Consider the following 19,591-nt stretch of genomic DNA (forward strand, 5'->3'; position numbering starts at 1 on the left):
CCGATACCGATACCCGATCCCAATGCAAGTCAATGGGACGAAAATATCGGAATTAAAATAAACCCTTTATAAACTTGTAGGTTCATTCTACATGAAGGAAAACAACTAAGAATAATGTAGGATGTATTGGGGGACGTGGCGGAGACATTAAAGGCACAGAGGTTTAGCCCAATGTAATAGAATAGCAGGATTTTGTTTTTTTTTATGACGTTCGGCGGTAGAAAGATTTTGACTATGTTATTTTTTTTTAAATTTTGTCAGATATTGATGTTTCACTACTTCCACGCCCTTCACCTTCTTTTTTACTTCTCCCACACTTTCTTCCTCATTATCCTCATCATCAGCTTCTTTGACATCAACTTCTTCACCTTATTCATCTTCTTCTTCATCTTCTACCTATTATTTTTTTTGGTTACATTGTTCATATTCTTTTTATTTTACTATTATCTTCATCATATTCTACTTCTTCATCATATTCTTATTTGTGACAGGCATTCCCGTAGTTGTTATCTATAAAAGTTTGAAGATTACACCTTCCGTTCTGCCTGTCACAAAAGAGTTACATTTGTCCGCGTTCAGTTTGGCCTGCAGCATCAGGCTTTATCCAGGGGCACCACGAGGAGGAACGGACTCACCCCCATACACTGCTTAGTCTTCTTCTGCTTATAATTTAGATAATATTTTTTGCTCTGATATTTAGTGTTATGCTTAATGTTCTTCTGCTCTTTGTTCTGCAGCCTCTTGTTCTTCTGCTTCTCGGTCTTCCAGGTCGTCGTCGTCTCCAGGGTCGTGGTCTCCGGGGTCGTCGTCATCGGGGTGGTCTTCAGGGTCGTCGTCTCCGGGGTCGTCGTCATCGGGGTGGTCTTCAGGGTCATCGTCTCCAGGGTCGTCGTCATCACGGTGGTTGTCGTCTCTGGTGTCGTCGTCATCTTAGGGGTGGTCTTCCGGGTCATCGTGTTTAGTCTCTTGAACTTGGAAATGTAGCAGAAGGTACAAGAAGGCTGAGAAAATGCCGAGAACCAGCTGATGGAACTGGAACTCGGATGGCTACCCGAAGGTCTAAGAGCCAATGGAACTACCGAGGACCAGCTGACGTTACTGGAACCCGGTTACTAAGCAGGAGGTACCCGTGCCTGAAAGCACTACCAAGGACCACCTGACGTTGGTGGAACTCGGATACCCAGAGGGAGGCACCTAAGCCAAAGGCTCTGCCCGGAACCAGCTGACGGTACTGGAACCAGGATGGGGAGCAGAAGGTACAAGAGCAAAAGACACTGCCGAGAACCAGCTGACGGTGCTGGAACCCGGATGGGTAGCCAAAGGTCCAAGAGCCAATGGAACTACCGAGGACCAGCTGACGTTACTGGAACCCGGTTACTAAGCAGGAGGTACCCGTGCCTGAAAGCACTACCAAGGACCACCTGACGTTGGTGGAACTCGGATACCCAGAGGGAGGCACCTAAGCCAAAGGCTCTGCCCAGAACCAGCTGACGGTACTGGAACCAGGATGGGGAGCAGAAGGTACAAGAGCAAGTGTCTGCGTGGCTTTTGCAGGACACGATGCCGGCTGCACAGCAGGGGAACAGCTGGCGGTGCTGAACTCCACTGACACATTGGCTGGTGTTTTTCTCTGTGCAGCTAGCAGTACCGGGCCCCAACTGGCGGTGTTAGAGCCCGGGGTCAGCAGGAGGAGGAGATGGAGCAGAGTGTAGGCCGAAGCCTGCACTGGCGGCAGCTTTGGGTCTGTTGTGCCTGCGTGGCAGTTGCAGGACACGTTGCCGGCTGCACAGCAGGGGAACAGCTGGCGGTGCTGAACCCCACTGACACATTGGCTGGTGTTTGGCTCTGTGCAGCTAGCAGTACCGGGCCCCAACTGGCGGTGTTGGAGCCCGGGCTCTGCAGGGGGAGCAGAGTGTAGGCCGAAGCCTACTTGAACCAATTTCAAAGGTAACCTTTAACCCCCCCTCAGGGGTTACAAAGTAGAAGAGCCACAGCTTATGCAGCAGTAGTGCTGCACAAGTCAAAGGTTGCTCTTTTAATTTTGCTCCTTGCACACGCTGAATGAAACACGTATAACATTTAGCCCTTTATACAGTCAAACTGTGTTGGAGGCGCGAGTTCCCTTTGTAATGAGACGCAGCACAGATGTCAAGAATCCCACCTTGGTGCTGGGTGCAGCCTCCTGAGCGTTGTTATTTGCTGTACAGGAGTCTGCGCTGTCGTGTTATCCCCTGGCCTAGCGCTGTTAGCGCTGCCCATCTTCTGACCTCATTTAATGTCGGCCGGTGCGGTTCGCGATGACCATGAATCCCAGCCCCGCAGTGTCTTAACATTGTTAAAACACTGCGGGGCTGGGATTTATGGCCTGGCGCAGCACATATGTTCGCCTCTCGCACTCGGGTCCTTACACCCGCTTCAGACTGTGCGGCGTCAGCTGATCCCTTATCGCATGCCGCGGCCATGAAGCCGCACAGTCTGAAGAAGGCGGAAGGAGATGAGGGACAGGCGAAGTGATGCACCGCTCATGCCCATCAATCACACCCTCGCAGTCCCAAGAAATAAGACACCGAGGGGCGTTGTGTGGGTCAGGGCGGCCGCAGAGGCGCAGGCAGCCAAACAATGATGCCAGAAGACGGGCAGCGCTACCAAGGGGGTTGCAGCGTGTCATTACAAAGGAAAGTCACACCACAGGGACGGTTAAATGGTCACACAGAGGACACATTTTAGACGTGTTTTCAGTTCCACATGTGCGAGGAGAATACGTTTATGAGCCACCTTGCACACATGCAGCATTACCGCTGTACAAGGTGGCCTTAAAAACGTACAAACGCCTGGGGGAGGGGGGACAGGTTCCCTTCAATTTCAGTTCTTGTGTCCGCGTGGCTTTTGCAGGACACGATGCCGGCTGCACAGCAGGGGAACAGCTGGCGGTGCTGAACCCCACTGACACATTGGCTGGTGTTTTTCTCTGTGCAGCTAGCAGTACCGGGCCCCAACTGGCGGTGTTAGAGCCCGGGGTCAGCAGGAGGAGGAGATGGAGCAGAGTGTAGGCCGAAGCCTGCACTGGCGGCAGCTTTGGGTCTGTTGTGCCTGCGTGGCAGTTGCAGGACACGTTGCCGGCTGCACAGCAGGGGAACAGCTGGCGGTGCTGAACCCCACTGACACATTGGCTGGTGTTTGGCTCTGTGCAGCTAGCAGTACCGGGCCCCAACTGGCGGTGTTGGAGCCCGGGCTCTGCAGGGGGAGCAGAGTGTAGGCCGAAGCCTACTTGAACCAATTTCAAAGGTAACCTTTAACCCCCCCTCAGGGGTTACAAAGTAGAAGAGCCACAGCTTATGCAGCAGTAGTGCTGCACAAGTCAAAGGTTGCTCTTTTAATTTTGCTCCTTGCACACGCTGAAAGGAACACGTATAACATTTAGGCCCTTACACAGTCAAACTGATTTTGAGGCGTGAGTTCCCTTCGTAAAGAGACGCAGTACAGCTGGCAAAAATGCCACCTTGGTGCTTGGCGCGGCCTCCTGAGCATCGTTATTTGTTGCACAGGAGTCTGCGCTGTCGTGTTATCCCTTAGCCTTGCGCTGTTAGCGCTGCCCATCCTCTGACATCATGTAATGTCGGCCGTTGCGGTTTGCGATGACCATGAATCCCAGCCCCGCAGTGTCTTAACATTGTTAAAACACTGCGGGGCTGGGATTCATGGCCTGGCGCAGCACATATGTTCGCCTCTCGCTTGGGTTCTTACACCCGCTTCAGACTATGCGGCGTCAGCTGATCCCTTATCGCATGCCACGGCCATGAAGCCACACAGTCCGAAGAAGGCGGAAGGAGATGAGGGACAGGCGAAGAAATGCACCGTTCATGCCCATCAATCACACCCTCGCAGTCCAAATAAATAAGACACCGAGGGGCGTTGTGTGGGGCAAGGCGGCCGCAGAGGCGCAGGCAGCCAAACAATGATGCCAGAAGACGGGCAGCGCTACCAAGGAGCTTGTTGCGTGTCAATACAAAGGAAAATCACACCTGAGGGACGTTTTAATGGTCGCAGAGGACTCATTTTAGATGTGTTCAGTTCAACATGGGCAAGGAGAATAAGTTTCTGAGCCACCTTGAACACATGCAGCATTACTGTCGTACAAGGTGGCTGTAAAACGTAGAAACACCTGGGGGAGGGGGGACAGGTTTCCTTCAATTCCAGTTCTTGTGTCTGCGTGGCTGTTGCAGGACACGTTGCTGGCTGCACAGCAGGGGAACAGCTGGCGGTGCTGAACCCCACTGACACATTGGCTGGTGTTTTTCTCTGTGCAGCTAGCACATCTGGGCCCCAACTGGCGGTGTTAGAGCCCAGGGTCAGCAGGAGGAGGAGAGGGAGCAGAGTGTAGGCCAAAGCCTGCACTGGAGCAAGTTGAAAGGGAAACTTTAACCCCCCCCCCAGGCGTTTGTAGCTGAAAGAGCCATTGTGTACAGCACTAATGCTGGAAAAGGTAAACTTAGCTCTTTTAATTATGGTCCTTGCACATGCTGAACCTAACACTTATGAAAAGTGTCCCCTCCTACCGTGATACCGTATGGTTGGTGGAACTTTCCTTTGTGATGTGACGCAGCACAGCCGTCATTCTTACCCCCTTGGAGCCGTGCGCCGCCTCCTCAGCGTTGTTTGAATCAGTCCCGGAGCCTGCGCTGTTAGGTTAGCCCTTGGCCATGCACACATTTTGCGCTGCCCGTCTTCTGACATCATTTGGTGTCAGGCTGGCTGCGCCTGTGCGGCCGCGCTGGCCGAGATCCCGCCTCGTACTGTCTTCTGATTTAATCCCACTGGGGGCCTGAGATCCGTGGCCATGCGCAGTGCATATCCTCGCCTCTCACTCCCCTCCCTACGGCTTCTTCAGACTGTGCGGTGTCACGGCCGTGGCATGCTATTAGGGACCAGCTGACACCGCACAGTTTGAAGAAGCCGTAGGGAGATGAGTGAGAGGTGGAGGTTCAGATATGCACTGCGCATGTCCATGGATCTCAGGCCCCCAGTGGGATGAAATCAGAAGACAGTACGAGGCGGGATCTCGGCCAGCGCGGCCGCACAGGCGCAGCCAGCCTGACACCAAATGATGTCAGAAGGCGGGCAGCGCAAAATGTGTGCTTGGCCAAGGGCTAACCTAACAGCGCAGGCTCCGGGACTGATTCAAACAACGCTGAGGAGGCGGCGCACGGCTCCAAGGGGGTAAGAATGACGGCTGTGCTGCATCACATCACATAGGAAAGTTCCACCAACCGTACGGTATCACGGTAGGAGGGGACACTTTTCATAAGTGTTAGGATCAGCATGTGCAAGGAGCACCACGAAAAGAGGCACTTTTTCCCTTTGCATCATTACTGCTGCACAAGGTGGCTCCTTCAGTAACAAACGCCTGGGGGGGGGGGGACAGGTTCCCTTAAATTTAACTTGTTGTGCCTGCGTGGCGGTCGCAGTACACGTTGCCGGCTGCACAGCAGGGGAACAGCTGGCGGTGCTGAACCCCACTAACACATTGGCGAGGTGTTTGGCTCTGTGCGGACAGCACTTCTGGACGGCAACTAGCGGTGTTGGAGCCCAGGGACAGGTGGAGGAGGAGGAGGTGGAGGAGGTAGGAGGGATTGCCACACACACAGCAGGGGAACAGCTGACGTTACTGAACCCCAATAACAGAGGAGGGACTGTTGGGACTGTGCGTACAGCACTACCAGGCAACAACTAGCGGTGTTGGAGCCCAGGGACAGGTGGAGGAGGTGGAGGAGGTAGGAGGAGGTAGGAGGGATTGCCACACACACAGCAGGGGAACAGCTGACGTTACTGAACCCCAATAACAGAGGAGGGACTGTCGGGACTGCGCGTACAGCACTACCAGGCAACAACTAGCGGTGTTGGAGCCCAGGGACAGGTGGAGGAGGAGGAGGTGGAGGAGGTAGGAGGGATTGCCACACACACAGCAGGGGAACAGCTGACGTTACTGAACCCCAATAACAGAGGAGGGACTGTCGGGACTGCGCGTACAGCACTACCAGGCAACAACTAGCGGTGTTGGAGCCCAGGGACAGGTGGAGGAGGAGGTGGAGGAGATAGGAGGGATTGCCACACACACAGCAGGGGAACAGCTGACGTTACTGAACCCCAATAACAGAGGAGGGACTGTTGGGACTGTGCGTACAGCACTACCAGGCAACAACTAGCGGTGTTGGAGCCCAGGGACAGGTGGAGGAGGAGGAGGTGGAGGAGGTAGGAGGGATTGCCACACACACAGCAGGGGAACAGCTGACATTACTGAACCCCAATAACAGAGGAGGGACTGTTGACTGTGCGTACAGCACTACCAGGCAACAACTAGCGGTGTTGGAGCCCAGGGACAGGTGGAGGAGGAGGTGGAGGAGATAGGAGGGATTGCCACACACACAGCAGGGGAACAGCTGACGTTACTGAACCCCAATAACAGAGGAGGGACTGTTGGGACTGTGCGTACAGCACTACCAGGCAACAACTAGCGGTGTTGGAGCCCAGGGACAGGTGGAGGAGGTGGAGGAGGTAGGAGGAGGTAGGAGGGATTGCCACACACACAGCAGGGGAACAGCTGACGTTACTGAACCCCAATAACAGAGGAGGGACTGTCGGGACTGCGCGTACAGCACTACCAGGCAACAACTAGCGGTGTTGGAGCCCAGGGACAGGTGGAGGAGGAGGTGGAGGAGATAGGAGGGATTGCCACACACACAGCAGGGGAACAGCTGACGTTACTGAACCCCAATAACAGAGGAGGGACTGTTGGGACTGTGCGTACAGCACTACCAGGCAACAACTAGCGGTGTTGGAGCCCAGGGACAGGTGGAGGAGGAGGAGGTGGAGGAGGTAGGAGGGATTGCCACACACACAGCAGGGGAACAGCTGACATTACTGAACCCCAATAACAGAGGAGGGACTGTTGACTGTGCGTACAGCACTACCAGGCAACAACTAGCGGTGTTGGAGCCCAGGGACAGGTGGAGGAGGAGGTGGAGGAGATAGGAGGGATTGCCACACACACAGCAGGGGAACAGCTGACGTTACTGAACCCCAATAACAGAGGAGGGACTGTTGGGACTGTGCGTACAGCACTACCAGGCAACAACTAGCGGTGTTGGAGCCCAGGGACAGGTGGAGGAGGTGGAGGAGGTAGGAGGAGGTAGGAGGGATTGCCACACACACAGCAGGGGAACAGCTGACGTTACTGAACCCCAATAACAGAGGAGGGACTGTCGGGACTGCGCGTACAGCACTACCAGGCAACAACTAGCGGTGTTGGAGCCCAGGGACAGGTGGAGGAGGAGATGGAGGAGATAGGAGGGATTGCCACACACACAGCAGGGGAACAGCTGACGTTACTGAACCCCAATAACAGAGGAGGGACTGTTGGGACTGTGCGTACAGCACTACCAGGCAACAACTAGCGGTGTTGGAGCCCAGGGACAGGTGGAGGAGGTGGAGGAGGTAGGAGGAGGTAGGAGGGATTGCCACACACACAGCAGGGGAACAGCTGACGTTACTGAACCCCAATAACAGAGGAGGGACTGTCGGGACTGCGCGTACAGCACTACCAGGCAACAACTAGCGGTGTTGGAGCCCAGGGACAGGTGGAGGAGGAGGATGTGGAGGAGGTAGGAGGGATTGCCACACACACAGCAGGGGAACAGCTGACGTTACTGAACCCCAATAACAGAGGAGGGACTGTCGGGACTGCACGTACAGCACTACCAGGCAACAACTAGCGGTGTTGGAGCCCAGGGACAGGTGGAGGAGGAGGAGGTGGAGGAGGTAGGAGGGATTGCCACACACACAGCAGGGGAACAGCTGACGTTACTGAACCCCAATAACAGAGGAGAGACTGTCGGGACTGCGCGTACAGCACTACCAGGCAACAACTAGCGGTGTTGGAGCCCAGGGACAGGTGGAGGAGGAGGAGGTGGAGGAGGTAGGAGGGATTGCCACACACACAGCAGGGGAACAGCTGACGTTACTGAACCCCAATAACAGAGGAGGGACTGTCGGGACTGCGCGTACAGCACTACCAGGCAACAACTAGCGGTGTTGGAGCCCAGGGACAGGTGGAGGAGGAGGTGGAGGAGGTAGGAGGGATTGCCACACACACAGCAGGGGAACAGCTGACGTTACTGAACCCCAATAACAGAGGAGGGACTGTTGGGACTGTGCGGACAGCACTTCTGGACAGCAACTAGCGGTGTTGGAGCCCAGGGACAGGTGGAAAAGCAGAGGAACACAATGTAGGCCGAAGCCTGAGAAAGTCGAAAGGGAACCTTTAACCTCCCCCAAGGCGTTTGTAGCTGAAAGAGCCAGCTTGTGCAGCACAAAAGATGCAAAAGGAAAAGGTGGCTCTTTTCATCATGCTCCTTGCAAACACAGAACTAAACACTTATAAAATGTGTCCCCTGAAACCGTGAAACCGTCCCGGAGGTGGGACTTTCCTTCGTAATATGACGCAGCACAGCCGTCATTCCTCCCCCCCGGGCGCCGCGCCCCGGCTCCTCAGCGTAGTTTGATTCCGTCCCGGAGCCTGCGCTGTTATGTTATCCCTTGGCCAGGCACACTTAGCGCTGCCCATCTTCTGACATCATTTGGTGTCAGGCTGGCTGCGCCTGTGCGGCCGCGCTGGCCGAGAGCCCGCCTCGCAGTGTCTTCTGATTTTATCCCACTGGGGGCCTGGGATCCATGGCCATGCGCAGTGCATATCCTCGCCTCTCACTCCCCTCCCTACGGCTTCTTAAGACTGTGCGGTGTCACGGCCGTGGCATGCTATTAGGGACCAGCTGACACCGAACAGTCTGAAGAAGCCATAGGGAGATGAGTGAGAGGTGGAGGTTCAGATATGCACTGCGCATGTCCATGGATCCCAGGCCCCCAGTGGGATTAAATCAGAAGACACTGCGAGGCGGGCTCTCGGCCAGCGCGGCCGCACAGGCGCAGCCATCCTGACACCAAATGATGCCAGAAGACGGGCAGCGCTAAGTGTGCCTGGCCACGGGATAACATAACAGCGCAGGCTCCGGGACGGAATCAAACAACGCTGAGGAGCCGGGGCGCGGCGCCGGGGGGGGGGGGAGGAATGACGGCTGTGCTGCGTCATATTACGAAGGAAAGTCCCACCTCCGGGACGGTTTTACGGTATCAGTGGACACATTTTATAAGTGTTAAGTTCTGCGTGTGCAAGGAGCTAAACCAAAATAGCTACCTTTTCCTTGTGCAGCATTACTGCTGCACAAGGAGGCTCTTTCAGTAACAAACACCTTGGGGGGGGGGACAGATTCCCTTACATTTCAGTTGTTGTGTCAGCGTGGCGGTCGCATGACACATTGCTGGCTACACAGCTGGGGATCAGCTGACGTTACTGAAACCCAATAACACTGGGTCGTATGTTTTGACTGTGCAGACGGCACTTCTGAGCCTCAACTGGCGGTGTTGGAGCCCAGGAATTTAAGTTCAGGTGGTAGAAAGATGAACACAACAGGAGACCTGGATACTGTAGACAGTCACCTAATTATTTAATCAGGAAGAGGAGTGGCAAATTCCTGCGAGATCCAGGCCTTGTTCATTTTCAGGAAAGTAAGCCGGTCAACGTTATCGGAGGATAGTCGCATGCGACGGTCAGTTAGTACACCACCTGCAGCACTAAAGACACGTTCCGATAATACACTGGCCGCAGGGCAAGACAGCACCTCCAATGCATACTGGCTTAGCTCTGGCCATGTATCCAGCTTTGAGACCCAAAACTTGAAAGGGGAAGAGCTGTCTGGGAGTACAGCAAGAGGGCAAGACATGTAGTCTGTCACCATCTGACGGAACCGTTGCCTCCTGCTGACTGGAGCCGTCTGTGATGGTGTAGACTTTTGTGGCGGGCACAGAAAACTGTGCCACAGTTGGGCCATACTGGTCTTGCCTTGGGCAGAGGCACTGCTTCTGCTCCCTCTTTGTGCAGAGCCTCCACCACTGCCTGGACGCACTGAGCTGCTTTGGAATGCACTAGCAGCACTTCTCTCACTTGGAATGGAGAAGATGATGGAATTCACCAGTGTGTCTTGGTACTCCCGCATTTTTCGCTCCCGGTTCAACGGTGTGATGAGGCTTTCTACGTTGTCCCGGTAGCGAGGATCGAGGAGGGTGAACACCCAATATTCAGACATGTTGAGAATGTGGGCGATGCGGCGGTCGTTTCTCAGGCACTGCAGCATGTAATCCACCATGTGCTGCAGACTGCCAACTGCCCAAGAAACGCTGTCCCCTGCTGGAGGCGTGATCTCTGCCCGCTCGTCATCACCCCACCCTCACTGTACACACTGACTACTGGACAATTGTGTAACTCCCTCCTCTGGACGGATGTCTTCCTCCTCCATTGACTCCTCCTCATCCTCCTCACAAACTGTCCCCTGCCTACGCGTTTGTGAGGAACCACGTGGCGCTGACTGTCCAGAAGATGATGGAAATGCTGAATCCTCATCCTCCACCTCTTCCACAACATCATCCCTTAGCGCTTGCAGTGATTTTTCAAGCAGGCAGATAAGGGGGACAGTCATGCTGACTAGTGCATCATCTGCACTCGCCATCCGCGTGGAATAATCGAAGGGACGCAAAACCTGGCAGACGTCCTTCATAGTGGCCCACTCTGTGGTTGTGAAGTCTGTACGGCGCTGACTGCGACTTTTTTGCGCCTGAAGCAGCTGGTACTCCATTACAGCTTGCTGCTGCTCACACAACCGCTCCAACATATGTAACGTGGAATTCCACCTGGTAGGTAGGTCACATATGATGCGATGTTCCGGCAGGCGGTGTCGGCGCTGCAGAGCCGCAATGCGCGCTTTTGCCGTGCTGGAACGCCGCAAGTGAGCACACTCTAGGCGGACCTTGTGCAGCAGTGCATCAAGATCCGGATAGTCCCTCAGAAAACTCTGCACGACCAAATTGAGCACATGTGCCAGACATGGGATGTGAGTGAGGTTGCCGAGGCCCAGAGCTGCCACCAGATTTCGGCCATTATCACACACTACTATGCCTGGCTGGAGATTCGCTGGCACAAACCACACATCGCTCTCCTGCTTGATGGCATTCCAGAGCTCCTGCGCTGTGTGGCTTCGATTCCCCAAAGAAATTAATTTCAAGACGGCCTGTTGACGTTTGGCCACGGCTGTGCTCATGTCGGTCGTAACAGGTACACGTTCATCACGAGTTCATGTGGAGGTGGACTGTGACGGCTCCTGCAGCGATGATTCTGAGGAACTGGTGTAGGAGGAGGAGTCAATGCGTACAGAATGGATTCCTGCAATCCTTGGAGTGGGCAGGACACGTCCTGCGCCACTCGCACGGTCTGTACCCGGCTCAACGACATTAACCCAATGGGCAGTGAGGGAAAGGTATCGCCCCTGTCCATGGTGACTGGTCCACGCATCGGTGGTGAGGTGGACCTTGCTACTGACGGCGTTCAGTAGCACGTGTTTTATGTGTCCCTCCACATGCTTGTGCAGGGCAGGGATGGCTTGCCTGCTGAAGTAAAAGCGGCTGGGCACATTGTACTGGGGGACTGCCAATGACATCAAGTCACGGAAGCTGTCAGTCTCCACCAGCCTGAATGACAGCATTTCCAGTGACAGAAGTTTGGCAATGCCTGCAGTCAGAGCCTGTGCTCGTGGGTGGTTTGACGAGAAAGGCCGCCTTTTCTCCCATGCCTGTACTACCGATGGCTGTAGACTGGGCTGGGAGTGTGTGGATGACTGGGAAAGTGGTGCTGCGGGTGGAATTACAGCGGGTCTCTGGACAACAGGGCCAGAGGTTCTTCCACGGCGATCCTGGGAGGAAGCCGAACCAGCTGCGTGTGAGCTGGAGGAAGAGGCAACACGAGCTGAAGAGGTGGTAGCTGCCGCTGTTGGTTGGCCTAGCTCTTCAGTGTGTTTTTCTAACTCCGCCGGGTGCCTGGTGCGCACATGTTTCCACATGTTGGAGGTATTGAGGCTGCTGACATTTCAACCTCTTTTGACTTTCTGATGACACACCTTGCATTTGACATAGCAAATGTCAGCTGCAACTGTGTCAAAAAAGGACCAGGCACTGCAAGTCTTGGGAGCGCCCTTTTTGGCTTTTGGAAGAGACATGCTCCTAACGGCTGCCAAAGCGGAGGCTGCAGGATCCGCAGTCTTCCCCCTCCCTCTCCCTCTTTGGGCCGTACGGGGAATCTCTTCCTCAGAACTGCTCCCACCACCTTCCTGTCCCTCACGCCAAGATGGGTCAAGGACCTCATCATCTACACTACCCTCTGCCCCCAACTGCTCCTCCTGGGTAGTCTCAGCAGCAGAGCACGCACCAGTAAGTGGCACCTGAGTGTCATCATCAGCTGATGCGGCCTGCGATGTGGTGACCAGAGCCACTGGCCCACCCGCCTCTTCAGAGGAAGAGAGAAAAAGCTGTTGGGCATCACTGCACCCTGCCTCTTCTTCCATTTCTCCAATGCTGCTTGGCTGGCCCCCTGTTTCCAAGCCAAGAGATTCAGAGAACAGAAGTAGAGACGGCTCCTGTCCTGGGCTCTCTGTCTGCCTGGGCAATTTGGCAGGTGGTGAAGAGACAGATGGCTGCTCTCCAGTGCTCTGTGTCTGAGAGGATGTGGCACTAATTGAAGTTGATGCATTAGCTGCCATCCATCCGACAACGGCTTCAATTTGTTCTTCACGCAGCAGCGGTGTACGGCGCTCTGACACAAAGCTGCGCATGAATGACTGTTGCCTGGTGAAAGTGGGTGCTGATGAGTCACCGGTGCCCGCAGCAGGCACAGAATCCCCACGTCCCCTCCCTGCTCCGCGCCCACGCCCACGCCCACGTGCCTTACTCACTGCCTTCTTCATCTTGGTTGACTGATAAAGATAAGCAGAAAAGTACTAACGGCTTTGTGTGCTTATTCCTGAGCAACTCCTCCTAACAGGTATAAGAAACACTAATTTTCTAAAGTGTGGACTAGACTTTAATATGAGCTAATGTGGCCTACACAAATGTAAAGTGGTGTAACTGGTGTGTTTGGTGAACTTTATTATTTATTTATTTTTTTGGGGCTGAACTGACAACGGATAGAGCTGCAGTCACACGGAGACCGTGCAGACAGACGTAAACGGCGCTGCAAGGCCCAAAAACCCTCCTCTACGTTATCCTATGTAGTGTTTTTCCACAAATTAGCTGGAGACGGGTGGAAAGACACTAATAGGAATTTTTTGAAAAAATGTGCAGCAGCCTGCACTACTTAAAACAAAATGAAAATTGATTTGGCGGTATGACGCAGTGAACAACCCTGAGCTGGAGACAACCAGGCTATGGCTGCTCACAGACTACAGGGCGAGCTGCAGTCACACGGAGACCGTGCAGACAGCCGTAAACGGCGCTGCAAGGCCCAAAAACCCTCCTCTACGTTATCCTATGTAGTGTTTTTCCACAAATTAGCTGGAGACGGGTGGAAAGACACTAATAGGAATTTTTTGGAAAAATGTGCAGCAGCCTGCACTACTTAAAACAAAATGAAAATTGATTTGGCGGTATGACGCAGTGAACAACCCTGAGCTGGAGACAACCAGGCTATGGCTGCTCACAGACTACAGGGCGAGCTGCAATCACACGGAGACCGTGCAGACAGCCGTAAACGGCGCTGCAAGGCCCAAAAACCCTCCTCTACGTTATCCTATGTAGTGTTTTTCCACAAATTAGCTGGAGACGGGTGGAAAGACACTAATAGGATTTTTTTGAATAAATTAGCAGCAGACTACACTACTTGAAAAAAAAAAAAAAAAGAACAGTATGAGGCAATGAACCACCCTCCCTGAACTGAATACAACCAGCTATGGATGGCCTATGTGGCTGCACTCAGACTAGAGAGTGGGCTGCACTCACACACACACACACACAGACCTTGCAGATCGCTGTGAAAACAGCGCTACAAGGCAAAAGCAAGGTGAATAGTAGGTGAACACAGCGGTTGCTAAATTAGCCTTTGGAAAGCACAAAGAAGCAAATCGCTATCTCTAAACTGTCCCTCAGTCAGCAAACAGCGTCCTGTCACTAACTGAATTCACAGCAGAGTGATCGCAAAATGGCGCCAGCGACTTTTAAACTGCATCATGACATCATTTCAGCAGCCAATCACAGCCTTGCCAGTAGTTTCATGCCCTCCATGCTAAACAGGATGTGCCCACACTTGGAATCATTCTCATTGGCTGAATTTCTGCATTTTGAATCTTGGAACTTCCGATTCCGGTATCCGATACGCGGCAAGTATCGGAATCCCGGTATCGGAATTCCGATACCGCAAGTATCGGCCGATACCCGATACTTGCGGTATCGGAATGCTCAACACTACCCCTCAGTCGTCTTTTTTCTAGACTAAATAATGCTAATTTCGCGAATCTATCTGGGTATTGTAGTTCTCCCATCCCCTTTATTAATTTTGTTGCCCTCCTTTGTACTCTCTCTAGTTCCATTATATCCTTCCTGCGCACCGGTGCCCAAAACTGGACACAGTACTCCATGTGCGGTCTAACTAGGGATTTGTACAGAGGCAGTATAATGCTCTCATCATGTGTATCCAGACCTCTTTTAATGCACCCCATGGTCCTCTTTGCCTTGGCAGCTGCTGCCTGGCACTGGCTGCTCCAGGTAAGTTTATCATTAACTAGGATCCCCAAGTCCTTCTCCCTGTCAGATTTACCCAGTGGTTTCCCGTTCAGTGTGTAATGGTGATATTGATTCCTTCTTCCCATGTGTATAACCTTACATTTATCATTGTTAAACCTCATCTGCCACCTTTCAGCCCAAGTTTCCAACTTATCCAGATCCATCTGTAGCAGAATACTATCTTCTCTTGTATTAACTGCTTTACATAGTTTTGTATCATCTGCAAATATCAATATTTTACTGTGCAAACCTTCTACCAGATCATTAATGAATATGTTGAAGAGAACAGATCCCAATACCGACCCCTGCGGTACCCCACTGGTCACAGCGACCCAGTTAGAGACTATACCATTTATAACCACCCTCTGCTTTCTATCACTAAGCCAGTTACTAACCCATTTACACACATTTTCCCCCAGACCAAGCATTCTCATTTTGTGTACCAACCTCTTGTGCGGCACGGTATCAAACGCTTTGGAAAAATCGAGATATATCACGTCCAATGACTCACCGTGGTCCAGCCTATAGCTTACCTCTTCATAAAAACTTATTAGATTGGTTTGACAGGAGCGATTTCTCATAAACCCATGCTGATATAGAGTTAAACAGTTATTCTCATTGAGATAATCCAGAATAACATCCTTCAGAAACCCTTCAAATATTTTACCAACAGTACAGGTTAGATTTACTGGCCTATAATTTCCAGGTTCACTTTTAGAGCCCTTTTTGAATATTGGCACCACATTTGCTATGCGCCAGTCCTGCGGAACAGACCCCGTCGCTATAGAGTCCCTAAAAATAAGAAATAATGGTTTATCTATTACATTACTTAGTTCTCTTAGCACTCGTGGGTGTATGCCATCCGGACCCGGAGATTTATCTATTTTAATCTTATTTAGCCGGTTTCGCACCTCTTCTTGGGTTAGATTGGTGACCCTTAATATAGGGTTTTCATTGTTTCTTGGGATTTCACCTAGCATTTCATTTTCCACCGTGAATACCGTGGAGAAGAAGGTGTTTAATATGTTAACCTTTTCCTCGTCATCTACAACCATTCTTTCCTCACTATTTTTTAAGGGGCCTACATTTTCAGTTTTTATTCTTTTACTATTGACATAGTTGAAGAACAGTTTGGGATTAGTTTTACTCTCCTTAGCAATGTGCTTCTCTGTTTCCTTTTTGGCAGCTTTAATTAGTTTTTTAGATAAAGTATTTTTCTCCCTATATTTTTTTAGAGCTTCAATGGTGCCATCCTGCTTTAGTAGTGCAAATGCTTTCTTTTTACTGTTAATTGCCTGTCTTACTTCTTTGTTTAGCCACATTGGGTTTTTCCTATTTCTAGTCCTTTTATTCCCACAAGGTATAAACCGCTTACAGTGCCTATTTAGGATGTTCTTAAACATTTTCCATTTATTATCTGTATTCTTATTTCTGAGGATATTGTCCCATTCTACCAGATTAAGGGCATCTCTAAGCTGGTGAAACTTTGCCTTCCTAAAGTTCAGTGTTTTTGTGTGTGCTATATACTACGTGGCTGGGCAATATACTACGTGGCTGGGCAATATACTACGTGTCTGTGCTATATACTACGTGTCTGTGCTATACGCTACGTGACTGGGAAATATACTACGTGCCTGGGCAATATACTACATGGCTGGGCAATATACTACGTGTCTGTGCTATATACTACGTGGCTGGGCAATATACTACGTGTCTGTGCAATATACTACGTGGCTGGGCAACATACTATGTGGCTGGGCAATATACTACGTGTCTGTGCATTATACTACGTGGCTGGGCAATATACTACGTGGCTGGGCAATATACTACATGGGCTGTGCTATATACTACGTGGCTGGACAATATACTACGTGGCTGTGCTATATACTACGTGGCTGTGTTATATACTACATGGGCTGTGCTATATACTACGTGGGCTGTGTTATACGCTACTTGGCTGTGCTATGTTTCTCTGCTGTATCTGCGCATTATGAATCATGGTATGTGTTAAAGAGGGGGGCCCACTGAGACTTCTTTCGCCTGGGGCCCCCAAAAACCTGGAGCCGGCCCTGGCTTCACTGATTGGTCACGCCCGGCCGCGAACAATCAGCGACAGGAGCAGTCCGGCTGAATCCTGTGCATAAATTGCATTATTCTGAAAACTTCATAAATAAACTACATACATATTCTAGAATACCCGATGTGTTAGAATCGGGCCACCATCTAGTATTTTATAATCTGTATTATTCAAGGCTTTTTTTATCCTTTGTTATTACATATTTAAATTAGGCCATTGGGCCATATGCTTTTTACTGCTGTTATATAACATTATATTATTTCAAAATTTTACTCCAAGATCCATTAATTAAAATTTACTTTGTTCATGGGACAACCTCTTTAAGTTTATTTCCATATGAAAAAGTGAATCGATATGTTTGATAAGGAAAAATAACCTCAATTGTAGACTTAAAAAAAAAAAAATCAAGTTGACCTGTGACTTTTAATTTTGTCCCTCTGTGTATTTTAGTTTGATATCCCTGCTCTAGAGTGTGAAAAATCTGCAGGTAAAACGCAATGCATTTTACCTGCGGATTACCTTCGGATTTACCGCGGATTTACCGCGGTTTTTGTCCATTTTTTCACAGCGTTTTAACACCTGCGGATTCCAATTATGGAGCAGGTGTAAAACGCTGCGGAATCCGCACAAAGAATTGACATGCTGCGGTAAATAAACCGCAGCATTGCCACGTGGTATTTTCTGCAGCATGTGCACTGCGGATTTTGTTTTCCATAGGTTTACATGGTACTGTAAACCACATGGAAAACTGCTGTGAATCCGCAGCATCAAATCCGCTGGGGATCCACAGCCAAATCCGCAACGTGTGCACATGGCCTAATAGTACTCAAAAGTTACAGATTAGTGGTAATTTAACATTACTACCTACATACAGTATGTATGCTCGATGTTAAAATGACAGAGGGTATCTACATAGAAATATGCTCAGTTTATATGATCCAATATCGATTTTCAAAACCATACCATTCACACACCTGTCAGAAGTGACTGTGACTTTACCGTATGTGCTCTCATTATATTTGTAATCATATGACCTAGTCAGATACATTAGAGTTTCTAATCAATGAGACTTTGTAACCAGGGAAATGTTATATCTCTTCCTCTAGAACAGCTATAAGTACCATATAAATGATATACAATTTAAGTGCATAACACAATAAGAGTACTTTGCTGTTAATATACTTACAGTAACCCTTATAGATAGATAAGTTGTTTGTGATTGTCAGAAAACAGCTACAACAAAAGCAGGAAAGTGATCAGAACCATTATTGAATAACTAAACTGCGTAGCTAAAGTATAAGAAAACGGTAAAGCCAATTATTAAAGAACAAAGGAAAAAAGTGTACAATACCTTGACACAGCTGCGGCAGGCAAGAGATGTAGCCTGTGCCCTGTATGACTTGGCATCACTGCACAAAACAGCTCTACTGATCTCAGCTTCTCCATCCCACATCCACTTCTAGACACTCCTCTAACTTGCTTAACTAGTTCAGTAGCAGTCACTCTTCAAGTGGGTATTGTCAAGGTCATGTCAACCTTGTGAAGATGTAGATTCTCAATCACAAATATCAGATCTTACATGTAAATCTACATATGCAATTCTTGTTGTACAATTCTTATATAAAATAATAAATATTTGTTGTATACTAGATGAATGGTCATCTATGCTTACATTTGTGCTAAAGGTTATTGTTTCCTTATAAAATGATGGCATAGTGATTGTGTTTGTATATGGGGAACCTTTTTTCTGCCAGGGGCCATTTGAATATTTAGACCAATATACGAGGCCATACAAAATTATCAGCTTGAAATTTATTCTGTTATATTTGGTCCAACATTTAATTAACTCACCCCTAATGTGACAGCTGTAACTACTTTTTTGTGCGGCTGTGATATTAGGTGGTATGGATGATGTTGCTACCCACAACTGCTTTTCTAGATTTGTGTCTGTCGAGCACAGTCGACTCTTTGTGATGAATTTTGAAAAGAACTTGCAGTAGTAAATTCTGAACACAGATTTATATTACACCACAGGTATCCTCAATGTGAGAAATTCACCACTGCTTCGAAACTCCTTGAGCAGCATGTCCATGCTCAACTTTCCTCCCTCCTCTCATCTATCTCTCTCCTTGACAACCTCCAATCTGGTTTCCGCCCCCACCACTCCACTGAAACTGCCCTGACCAAAATTACTAATGACTTTCTCGCAGCCATCCTCCTCCTTCTCGACCTGTCCTCTACCTTCGACACAGTCAACCACTGCCTACTGCTACAGATTCTTTCTTCCCTTGGCATCAAAGACATTGCCCTGTCCTGGATTGCCTCATACCTTTCCGACCGCACATTTAGTGTCTCCAACTCCCACACTACCTCTTCATCCCACCCTCTCTCTGTTGGTGTCCCTCAAGGTTCTGTCCTGGGGCCCCTACTTTTTTTCCATCTATACCCTTGGCCTAGGACAACTCATAAAGTCCTATGGCTTCCAGTACCACATGTATGCGGACGACACTCTGGCCCATATGTCACCTCCCTGCTGTCCAGAATCCCGGAGTGTCTATCAGTCATATCCTCCTTCTTCACCTCTCGCTTCCTAAAACTCAATGTAGACAAAACCGAGCTCATCATCTTTCCTCCATCTTGCGTATCTCCTCTACCAGATCAATCTATTATTGTAAATGGCATCAAGCTCTCTCCCACACCTGTAATCTGCTGCTTCAGAGTAACTTTTGACTCTGCCCTGTCCTTCAAGAGGCACATCCAAACTCTTGCCACCTCCTGTCGCCTCCAACTCAAAAAAATTGCCAG

At 50.3% G+C, this 19,591-nt stretch overlaps 1 protein-coding gene across 2 annotated transcripts in view; it reads right to left on the reverse strand.

The window, feature by feature from the left end:
* LOC143775860 (protein kinase C theta type-like) overlaps positions 1-18,201 on the reverse strand; it is a 228,005-nt gene extending 209,804 nt beyond the window's left edge. Inside the window, exons 1-2 of one of the 2 annotated variants that reach the window (XM_077264488.1) lie at positions 18,138-18,197; positions 17,973-18,019 (exon numbers count right to left, since the gene is read on the reverse strand). The gene's annotated coding sequence lies outside the window, so the exon portion shown is untranslated. Of the gene's footprint in view, positions 1-17,972; positions 18,020-18,137 lie in introns of both variants that reach the window. The other variant, XM_077264489.1, reaches the window with a different exon arrangement.
* Between the last annotated feature and the right edge of the window lie 1,390 nt (positions 18,202-19,591).

This window comes from Ranitomeya variabilis, chromosome 5 (assembly GCF_051348905.1).
Source record: "Ranitomeya variabilis isolate aRanVar5 chromosome 5, aRanVar5.hap1, whole genome shotgun sequence".
Classification (NCBI taxonomy): Eukaryota; Metazoa; Chordata; class Amphibia; order Anura; family Dendrobatidae; genus Ranitomeya; species Ranitomeya variabilis.